We start from the raw sequence: 11,101 nt of genomic DNA on the forward strand, positions 1-11,101 counted from the left end.
AGTGGCTAAGTAGCTTGCCTAGGAGCTCACAGATAGTGAGCAGCAACACCAGTATTGAACCCAGGCAGCAAAGCTCTAGAATGTGGGCTCCTAACCATTAGACCACACTGCTTGATGGCAGTTTGTGGGCTAAGCTATGTTGCCCCCTCTAGGTAGGGCATGAGTTATCTGGTTAGCAAGCTTCACACTTATTTTGTTGTTGAGTTTGCAAATTCTTGTTGTAGAGAGAGCTCAGTTCTTCTGAGGGAAAGGGCAATGGGAGATGCAAAGGAACCCTAGGAACTCTAGGAGGGAAGGAAGGTCGATGGAGTCTGGGATCGGGGATCCTCTTGTCCCCTTCTTGACACTGTCCCCAAAAGAGGCAGCCAGACTCTATGGGGGATGGATCCAGGCCTGGTGATCCCAGCCTCCAGCAAGACTTCGAGGCCCCAGGCTTAGAAGCAGGGGCTGCTGGACTTTGGGGCTTGTACAGGGCTTGGGCACAGCAGCCAGAGTGGTCCAGTGCCAGGGAGAGGCCCCCGGCTTCCCTTCTTTTATCTTGGTGGGGAATAGTTTTCAGTAAGGGCAGAGACTGAATTTCTCTCTAGTATAGAAGGACAAGGGCAATAAAGATAGGAATTAATTTGTTTTTGTTTATTTATTTATTTTTATTTTATTTTTTTAAGGTTTTAATTATTTATTCATGAGAGACACACACAGAGAGAGGCAGAGACATAGGCAGAGGGAGAAGCAGGCTTCCTGCAGGGAGCCTGATGCAGGACTCGATCCCAGGATCCCGGGATCACCACCTGAGCTCAAGGGAGATGCTCAACCACTGAGTCATCCATCTGCCCCTCTTTCCTTTTTTTTTTTAAGGTAATCTCTACCCGAAATGTGGGGCTCAAACTCAAGACCTCAAGATCAAGAGTCACATACTCTTCGACTGAGCCAGCCAGACTTCCTGAAATTAATTTGCTTTCTGAGAAAATAAAAAAATGAGTACTTCTTGCATGCCTAAATTTGGGGGTTAAGATTGAGATCTGATGCAACAATCTGTAATTAAAAAAAATTATTTCTGCTTTTATGCAGTTTTCTTTTTTGGTTTATCCCTTGTGTTAGACTGTGAGCCCCTGGATGGCAGAATTATCTACAGTGTTCACCACTTTTTACCCTGCACATCTACTGTCTAGAGAGGACCAGGCATGTGGTAGATGCTCAATCATCATCTTGGTAATTATAATCTGCATTCATGGGGTACTTACTTCCCATGCAGTGTGCTTGACATTTATAAGTAACTAACCCATTTGATCCTCATGCCACCCTATGGGTCAGCATCTTCATTGTCCTCATTTACATGTGAGGAATCTGAGGTACAGAAAGGCTAAATGATTTGCCCAGGGTCACACAGCCTGGTGCACTTAATAAGTACTCATGAATTAATAGATGAGGGACTGATTCCTGGTGTGTTCTCATTGGCCTCCAGGCTGTCCCTCATCCAACACGGCTATGTCTCACAATAGCAGAAGTACATGGGTTGGACCCAGGCTGGAGACTGTCTTAGGAAGTCCCTGAGGCAATGTCCTCATCCTAGAACTAGTCATTGGTGGTGTTTAACCACATCTGGCCTTTTCTTCTAGCCTATTCTCTCTTTGCCCCCAGCATTATACCTACACTTCAACATACTAGTGACTCTTAGGTCCCTAGATTCTCTCAGCCTTCATGCTTTGGCTCAGACTCTTCCCTGTACTGAAACCATCTTTCCAATCCTAAGATTACATTCTTCATAAAGGGAGAAATGAGGAAGGAAGGCCAGGTTTTTAAACCACATCATTCTCTGGTAATACTAAAACACTGGATTGCACCTGGTCTCCAGCTGCCTTATGATGGTGGTGTGCTGAAGGAGGCCAGAAGAATAGTATCCTTGTGCCCATCTCTCTGGGGGGGAATACAGAGTCCCAGAGAGAGGAAGGGACTTGGTAAAAGCACAGCGGGGAATCAGATTCAGAGCTGTGCTAGAATCCCAGCTGGGCCTCCCAGGCCAGAGCTCTTTCCACAGTGGGGCAGCAACTCTGGCGTTATACAGGGAACAGGGCCTGAATGCCCAAAAAGAGCCCCTCAATTTTAATAGTGCCTGAAATTCTGCCATTAGAGATCACTTCTTTTGAGGGGGTGGGCAAAGGGTGTTGAAGGCGTTTTGGTCTCTAGGGAGCCCCAACTAATGATGAAAACCCCTGCGATGAGTCCTACACTAAGCTCACGTCAGCCTGTTCCCAGGAGGATGATCTGGCTGACAGGCAGCCAAGGGTGAGATGCCGTGGGAAGGAGATCCTGAGTCCTCGAGGGCTGCAGGAATGTGGGAAGCACCGAGGCAGGCAGAAAAATGGGTCAGGGGTGGAGGTGTCAGTCAAAGGGCGGGGCATCTGTGAGAGCCTTGGCCTGGGGACTCAGGATGCTTGGCTTCCTCATCGACTTGCTGTGTGATGTTGGCTAAGTCTCTTTCCTACTCAGAGCTCTGATCTGGGTCAGTGCTGTGGAACAGACTTGCTTCTGGTTTATCTTAAGGCTCTTGGTGTCAGGAAGTTGGGGCCCCAGGTGGTGGTTGCTGTGACAACTATCGCTGTGGAGATAGTGACCAAGGACACTGTTGCCATGACTATGATTACAAGGTCCAAGAGCCAATTGACTGGCTATCAGTTATGCCTCGAGACAGGTTCCTCCCAGTCTGTCACCTGGACATCACCTGGAAGACCATCTCCTCTAAAATTCAGTGTTTGAATAAATAAATAAATAAATAAAATAAAATTCGGTGTTTGTGGGGCCAGAGAGGTTGACACCCAAGGGCTTTGTCAGGAGCAGGGACCTGCACTGTAGTGCTTTCTTATACTGACAGGCTGTGTAACCTTGGGTAAGTCTTTGCTTCTCTCTGGGCTTTTTTCCACATCTGGAAATTGAATAAGTTCCCCAAGGTCTTTTTCACTCTACATTCCTATCAATCTGCCTTTATTTTATTTATTTATTTATTTATTTATTTATTTATTTATTTATTTATTTATTTATTTTATTTCAGGTCGAAACCCTAGTTTATTTCAGCATCAGCAACATCTTAGCCATCACAAAAATAAACTCTACCGAGGGCAACAGAAGTCTCTACAGCGAGGCTAAGGGCTCAGCCGCCATGTGGCGAACATCAGAGGGGTGCATGGTGGGCACTGCCCGGGCAATAAGTTAGGAAGCAGTGGGGTTGGTGGGGTGGCAGATGCGGGCTGGGGCCTCACTTCTGGGCAGGCACGAGGTCATCAATGGCCTGGCCCTGCTCCAGCCGCTGCTCCATCTCGATGAGCAGCTTCATACCATCCACCACCATCTGTACCAGCTCCACCTCTGAGAAGCCCAGGTGGTCTGCGTTGGAGACATCAAAGATGCCACCCACAGCAGCTGTGTCCACACCACCAGTGCCTTGTTTCTGAAGCCGCAGCTGCTTGAGCACCTCTGGGAACTTCTCATGCTTGCCCAGGTGGGGCAGCTTGATGTGCACACCTGCCCGCAGGCCTGTGCCCAGGTTGGATGGGCAGGTGAGGATGTAGCCCAGGTGAGGGTTCCACATGAATTCGTAATTCTTTGACTTGAAGAGTGTTTCAATCTGGGTGAGGCTGTTGCAGAACGGAGTGAACACCCCCTTCATGTTGCCCCCTTTCTGCACGGAGATGACCCGCAGGTGGTCTTCCTCGTTGATCCACACCAGGAAGGTCTTATTGTCATTGTGCCAGATGCCGCGGGCGTCGGGCCAGGAGCAGGGGCGACACGGGCTTATCGAAGAGGAAGTGGTCGTGGATGAGCTGCTGCTGCTCCGCCTGGGTCATGCTCTTGAGTGCGTATCACCAGCCGGCCAGGTCGCCGTCCAGGCTCGACGGAGCTTCCACGGCGAGCTGCTCGATGGTCACGGCTGCAGTGCGGGGGGAGGCAGAAGGCGTGGATGCTGCGACCCGTGCGCACCCGCGAGCTCAGCACATAGTTGGGGTCCAGGTCGTCGCCGCCCTGCAGGTTGTCGGGGTTGAGGTCGGGCTTGTGCTCATCGCTGGGCTTGTAGCCGCCGTGCAGGTCCTCGATGATGGGGTCAAAGAGCTCCTTGAACACGTCATGTGACTCCTCGTCGCCGGCCGCTCGGCCCACGGTCACGATGTAGGGGTGGCCGGGTTGTCCACGCGGGTCTGGATGACGCCGCGCAGTGTGAAGCTGCTCGGTGCTCTGGGCGCGCAGCTCCGCGTACAGCTCGGGGGTCAGCACCTTGGCCGTGTGGTTGTCGTGGCCGCCGAGGTCGGGGAACTCGCCCTGGGCCGGGAAGCCGAGCTTCAACGTGCTGTTGTGGCGGCGGGGGGCGGCGGGCGGAAGGGCACTGGGTCCCGCGGCAGCTCCCCGCGCGGCGCAGGCGAACCGCAATCTGCCTTTTTTTTTTTTTTTTTGTATTTCTAGAAATATATCTTTTATTTTATTTTATTTTTTTTATTGGAGTTCGATTTGCCAACATACAGCATAACACCCAGTGCTCATCCCATCAAGTGCCCCCCTCAGTGCCCGTCACCCAGTCCCCCCGTCCCCCCGCCCACCTCCCCTTCCACCACCCCTTGTTCGTTTCCCAGAGTTAGGAGTCTCTCATGTTCTGTCTCCCTCACTGATGTTTTCACTCATTTTCTATCTGCCTTTAAATAAGAGACGTTTTAAGACCAAGTGTTGTTTCCAGGAATATGAAAAGTATTAACAACCGTTATGACCATCACTCACCGACCTACCCACACAGGCCTGGACTGCCCTGCCATGGCAGCTAGAAGCCGGGAGGGCTAAGTAGCCTCAGAGGAGGGTCCAGAGTGGCCAGTTTGCTTAAGGGGTACGTGGAGGCACCCAGGACAAGGGTTATTATTACTATTTTTAAAAGATTTTATATATTTGACAGAGAGAGAGCACACAGGTAAGTAGAGAGGTAGGCAGAGGCCGAGAGAGAAGCAGACTCCATGCCCAGCAGAGAGTCAGATGCAGGGCTCGATACCTGCACCCTGGGACCATGACCTGAGCCAAAGGCAGATGCTTAACCCACTGAGCCACCCAGGTGCCCCAGGACAGGGGTTATTAACAATAAGTAGGCAAATCTCTAAATATCTTGACAACTGGTATGGCCATATCTTGACACACTGTCTGAACATGAGCCTCCGCTGTATCTATAATGGTGGAGTAACAAACACTGTGAGTAGTGAAGGGAGATTTCCTGAGCAGAGGAAGCACACTGATGTCATAGAGATCAGGCCGCTGAGGAAGCTCTTTAGCCCTGGCCCTTGTCTGAGAGTAAGATGGATCCTTCTTCCTGGTCACCGCACCTTCTGACTAGGTTGTGCACAATCCCTGGAGAGTCAGACGTGCCAGCGTCTCAATTCCAGGATGGCTGATGCCCAGATGAGTGGGGAGGGCACAGCAGGAGCTGGCACAGCAGGCGAGGCCAAGGAGGAAGCAGAGAGCTCGGGGACGCCTGCTCCTCCTCTCCCAGGAGACCAGGCCCTGGGCAGATGCCAGAGACTTGGCCTCCCCGATCTGTTCCTCTCCATGCACCCCCAGCCCACTCGTCTCTCTCAGCAGGACTTTGCAAACAGCTTCTCCGGATGGACGGAGGGACGTGGCTGCTGCCTCCTCCCTGCACACTTTCTATTCCCAGCCCTGAGCCTCAGCCAGGGTTCCTCAGGAAAATTGGCTGAAAGAGACATTTTCCATGCTCTTGACTCCTCTGCTGGGGAGCTGTCCCTGCCTCCATTCTCTCCACCCTCTCCTCCAGCTGGTCACCAGGACCCAGAAGGAGGGGAAATACTTGGTCAACTGGTTGCTGCTCCTTGACCACTTAGTTGTTTTCTTTTTCTTTTTTTTTTTTTTTTTTAAGATTTTATTTGTTTATTCATGAGAGACAGAGAGAGAGGCAAAGACATAGGCACAGGGAGAAGCAGGCTCCTCAGAGGGAGCCTGATGTGAGACTTGATCCCAAGACTCTGGGATCACAAACTGAGCCAAAGGCAGATGCCCAACTGCTGAGCCACCCAGGCATCCCCCTGACCACTTAATGTTGTATACCATTTTATCTTCCTGGGCCTCAGTTTCTTTTTCTTTCTTTCTTTCTTTTTTTTTTTTTTTTTTTTAAGATTTTGTTTATTCATGAGAGACACAGAAAGAGAGAGGCAGAGACACAGGCAGAGGGAGAAGCAGGGTCCATGCAGGGAGCCAGATGCTGGACTCGATCCCGGGACCCCAGGATCACGCCCTGGGCCAAATGCAGGCACTAAACTGCTGAGCCACCCAAGGGTCCCCGTGGGCCTCAGTTTCTTAATCTGTAAAATGAGTTTGCTACCCTGGGAAGCAGGCCTGGGAGTCAGACTTTTTTTTTTTTTTTAAGATTTTATTTTAAAGTAATCTCTACACCCAACACGGGGCTCAAACTCACAACCCTGAGAGCAAGAGTTGCATGCTTTACCAGTTGAGTTAGGCAAGTGCTCCAGGAGTCAGACATTCTTGATTTAATCCTTAGCTCAGCTGGTTAATAACTGGGTAACTTCAGAAAAGATACTCATCTCAAAACCTCAAGTTTTCCCAATCTGTAAAAGATATTGTGTCTTACTGTTGTGAAATAAGCTGAGAAAAGGGTTTAGCTCAGCTCTCTGCAAATGGCAAGTGCTCAATGGATACCTATTTTTTATTAATTATTATTAGAGCCTAGTTGGTGCCAGATGCTGTGTTAGGTTCTTTACATACCCGGTTTCTAATCTATATATACAACACCTGTGCAAAGTGCTTGCCATCCCCTTTGTAACACTGAGGGTCCAAAGGTTCAGAGAAACTAAGTAACATGTCTAGGGTCACAGATGTCAAATGGCTGAGCCAGTGGGATTCAAACTCAGATCTGGCTGATTACAGATCTCCTATTCTTAAAAAAATTTTTTTTAAAGATTTTATTTATGAGAGACACACAAAGAGAGGCAGAGACATAGGCAGAGGGAGAAGCAGTCTGATGTGAGACTCAATCCCAGAACACTGAGATCACGACCTTAGCTCAAGGCAGAGACCCCTCAACCACTGAGCCACCCAGGTGTCCCTAGGTCTCCTATTATAACCAAGGCTCTGGTAACTGAAAGAAAGAAAACCCCTATGTTTTAGGCAGATAATGAAGAGCAGAATAGCTTTGGCTAGCTTTGGCTGAGATCTTAATCCAACCCTTACAAGCTGTAATTTCAAAGCTTCACTGGGGTTCTGGGAAGCTAAGGGGTATGGTCATTGAGAGCAATATTACTTAACTTTGTTACAATCAGGGAAATGCCAAGTAAGCAAATAGGCATCTTCATTTCCAACCTTCCCTCATCCTGTGCCCAAGAAAATATCAAATAAGAAAGAAACTAGTAATATCTAATGTGGGTCATGGTGTAGGGAATTGGACACTGTTGGTCTGAATATAAACAAAAGTAGTCCTTTTGGAGGGCCATTTGGCAGTGTCCGACAAAATGTAAAATGTGCATGTTCTTTGACCTAATAATCTTGCATTTCTCCTTTTGGTCCAAAAATATTCACTGCCTCACTACTTATAAGGTTAAAACATTTACAGTAATAAAATGTCCTTCAAAGGATAGAATATGTGCATCCATATTGTGGAATATTTTATACCCATGAAAAAGAACAAGGTAAAAACAAAACAGACAGACCAACCAAAAGCAGAATAGTTACAACACGATTATAATCAGAGATTTCAACGTGACTTTCTCAGCAATTGGTGAAACATTAGGGATAAAATCACTAAGCACATGGAACACTAGAACAGCATTGGTAATCACCTGAACCTAATTGACATTTTACAATACTATACCCAGTAATGGCAGAATGAATTTTTTTCTTTTTTTTTAAAGATTTTATTTATTTATTCATGAGAAACACAGAGAGACAGGCAGACACACAGGCAGAGGGAGAAGCAGGCTCCCCACAAGGGGCCCGATGTGGCACTCGATCCCAGATACCGGGATCATGCTCTGAGCCAAAGGCAGATGCTCAACCACCCCACCAAGCCACCCAGGAGTCCCAGAATAAATATTATTTTCAAGTGCACAATGGAACATGGATCATGATAGATCAGATGCTGAACTATAAACCAAGTCTCAAATTTGCAATCAAATTAAATTAGAAATTAATGATCTAGGAGATATGTATAGCCCCCTCCCCCCTAAATATTTGGAAATTAAACAACATTCTTTTGAATAGGCTATGGGAGAAGAAATCACAGGGAAAATTAGAAAATATTTGGAACTGAATGATCGTGGAAACACAACACACAAAATCTCTGGGCTGCATCTAGAGCAGTGCATAGAGGGAAATTTATAGCTTCATATAAGTTATATAGTTTTTTCCTAAAATAGCTTTTTAAAAAGATTTATTTATTCATGAGAGACACACAGAGAGAGGCAGAGACATACGCAGAGGGAGAAGCAGGCTCCCTGCGGGGAGCCGGATGTGGGACACAGGATCCCAGGAGCCAGGGATCACAACCTGAGCCAAAGGCAGACACTCAACCACTGAGCCTCCCAGGTGCCCCCTAAAATAGCTTTAAATGCTCATATTAGAAAAGAAGAAAGTTAACAAGTAAATAATATAATTTCCTATCATAAGAAGCTCGAAAAAGGGGGTGTCTGGGTGGCTCAATCGGTTAAGCATCTGCCTTTGGCTCAGGTGGTGATCCCAGGGTCCTGGGAGCTCTTCATTGGGCTCCTTGCTCAGCGGAGAGTCTGCTTCTCCCTCTGCTGCTCCCCTGCTTGTGCTCTTCCTCTGTCAAATAAATAAATAAAATCTTAAAAAAAGAAGCTAGAAAAAGAAGAATAAAATAAACCTCAAAATTGCAAGGTAAATTTATATGTACTGACATTGATAGAAAGCCAGGGCACATTGAATGGAAAAATCAAATTATATCCAATATGTACATATCATGGCAGAGATTGCTAGTTGCCTCTCAATGTCCATTCTCCCCTTCTTTAAACAGAGAATCCCTGATCTTGAGCTGACACATGACTAGTCAGGGTAAAGTACATTTCTTGGACTCCTTTGCAATCAAATGTGGCAATGTGACTAAGCACTGGCCAATGGGAGATAATCAGAAGTCATGTGTGTATCTTCTGAGAGGCTGTGTCCACCCTCATTTCTTGGCTCCCTCCTACTTCCTGCTGGCTGGATTGTGGATGTGACTGTTAGAGCTTGAGAAGCATACTATACTGAGGATGGTGGAACCATAAGATAGAAAGAGTCAATGTCCCTGCCCTGTGGAATGCCAGGCCAGCCATAGGCTAGCTGCTTCTGGACTCTTTTTTTTTTTTTTTTTTTTTGCTTCTGGACTTCTTTACATGAAGGAGAAATATATTTCTTTTTTTTTTTTTTTTGAGAAATATATTTATTTCCATCACTGCTATATTAGGTTTCATTCCTTGCAAATGAACTCAGTGCCAACCCATATGATTCCATTTATGTGAAAAAGAGCAAACAAACCTATATATGTATATGAAATGGATGATTTTGACTTTCATACAGAAATCTCCAAAATAATTTGCTTTAGCACTGAAGATATATTATCTTACATATCAATAAGTCCAGAGGTGGACCAGCTTAATGCAGTGATGGGTAACTCAGTGACTTGACTTCATCATCAAAGATTTGGGTACTTCCCATTTTTGTAGCTTGCCATCCTCCAATTAGATCCTGTTGCAACTGTGAAATGTGGCTACATTTCCAGGTATCACATTCATATACCTCAATGACTAGTAGAAGGAAAAGGATGGTCTCTTCCTGCTGCAGCTCTGTTTATTTTCCAGCTCTTTTTTTAAGCAAATAAACTTTTTTTCTAGAACCTTCCAATGAAACTTCCTTCACGTCTTCTTGGTTATAGCTGGGTTGTTGGTTCATCTTTAAACCAATCCCTGGTTTAGAGCAATTGGGATTTATTTTTGATCCCATTGAAAAGAGAACAGCCAGGCAAAATCATAGCTCTGATAGTGTGGAAGAAAAGAAAAATAGACAAATGCCTCTTGTAACATGTATTATATATATGTTATATAGCCTATAGTTTTATATATATACATATATAAATATACATATATTAATATATATTTTATACATATATTTTATATATAAATACACACACATATTTATATATAAATATTATAATATATATTATATATATATATATGCTCAAAAATCTGCAAGGATCCACCCCACACTGCTCATGGTAGGAAACCCCTGGAGAGAGGAGTGGTACTAGGAGAGAAAGGAGTTCTGTGGCAAATCCTAAAGTTGCCCCTTCAACAACCTTCCCCATTTCTCCTTTGCTCACAAAAGCCATCTTGTTAGGGCAGCAAAGGGATGAATCATGACTGGCCCAAGCCAGCTTCGGCAACCTCTTTCTTCTGCCACATAATTGCTTTCTCAGCTCCGCCTATAGCAGTGGTGGCCCTCAGTTTGGCTACTGAGATATGAGATATGAAGGGAGATTGCTGGGAGAATGATTTACTTTTCAATAAAAAGAAACTTAAAAAAAATATTTCGTTTATTTGAGAGAGAGAGAGAGAGACAGGGACAGAGAGAGCACAAGAAGGGAGAGGAGCAGAGGAAGAGTGAGAAGCAGACTCCTTACTGAGCAGGGAGCAGAACATGGGGCTGGATCCCAGGATCCTGGGATCATGACCAGAGCCAAAGGCAGATGCTTAACCGACTGAGCCACCCAGGCACTCCAAGAAACCCTCTTTCTGACCTTTTCCTTTCCATTCTTGCTTGGGATACTGGTGTGAAGATGTGATCCTTGGAGTAATTGCAGCCATATTGCAACCACGAAGGAAATGCCAAGAGAATTATGGAGATGCAGACCCAGTGTCCTGGCATTTTTAAGGTCTCTGAACATCTTGTTAGAAAATATCCTTATAAGGATTTCTATCATGTGTGGCTGAGGGCAGCTTAGTAGATAAATGCCTCTTTACTTTTTACCATATATTTTCTATTGTTTTGATTTGTTCTTATAATTAAAATATATTATTTTTGTAATTCAAAGTTCAACTTAAAATATATATACTACTTG

At 45.9% G+C, this 11,101-nt stretch overlaps 1 pseudogene; it reads right to left on the bottom strand.

Moving 5' to 3' along the window:
- Positions 1-3,231: 3,231 nt before the first annotated feature.
- LOC112909953 (creatine kinase B-type-like) lies at positions 3,232-10,847 on the bottom strand (annotated as a pseudogene).
- Positions 10,848-11,101: the final 254 nt, after the last annotated feature.

Source organism: Vulpes vulpes, chromosome 14 (assembly GCF_048418805.1).
Source record: "Vulpes vulpes isolate BD-2025 chromosome 14, VulVul3, whole genome shotgun sequence".
Taxonomy (NCBI): Eukaryota; Metazoa; Chordata; class Mammalia; order Carnivora; family Canidae; genus Vulpes; species Vulpes vulpes.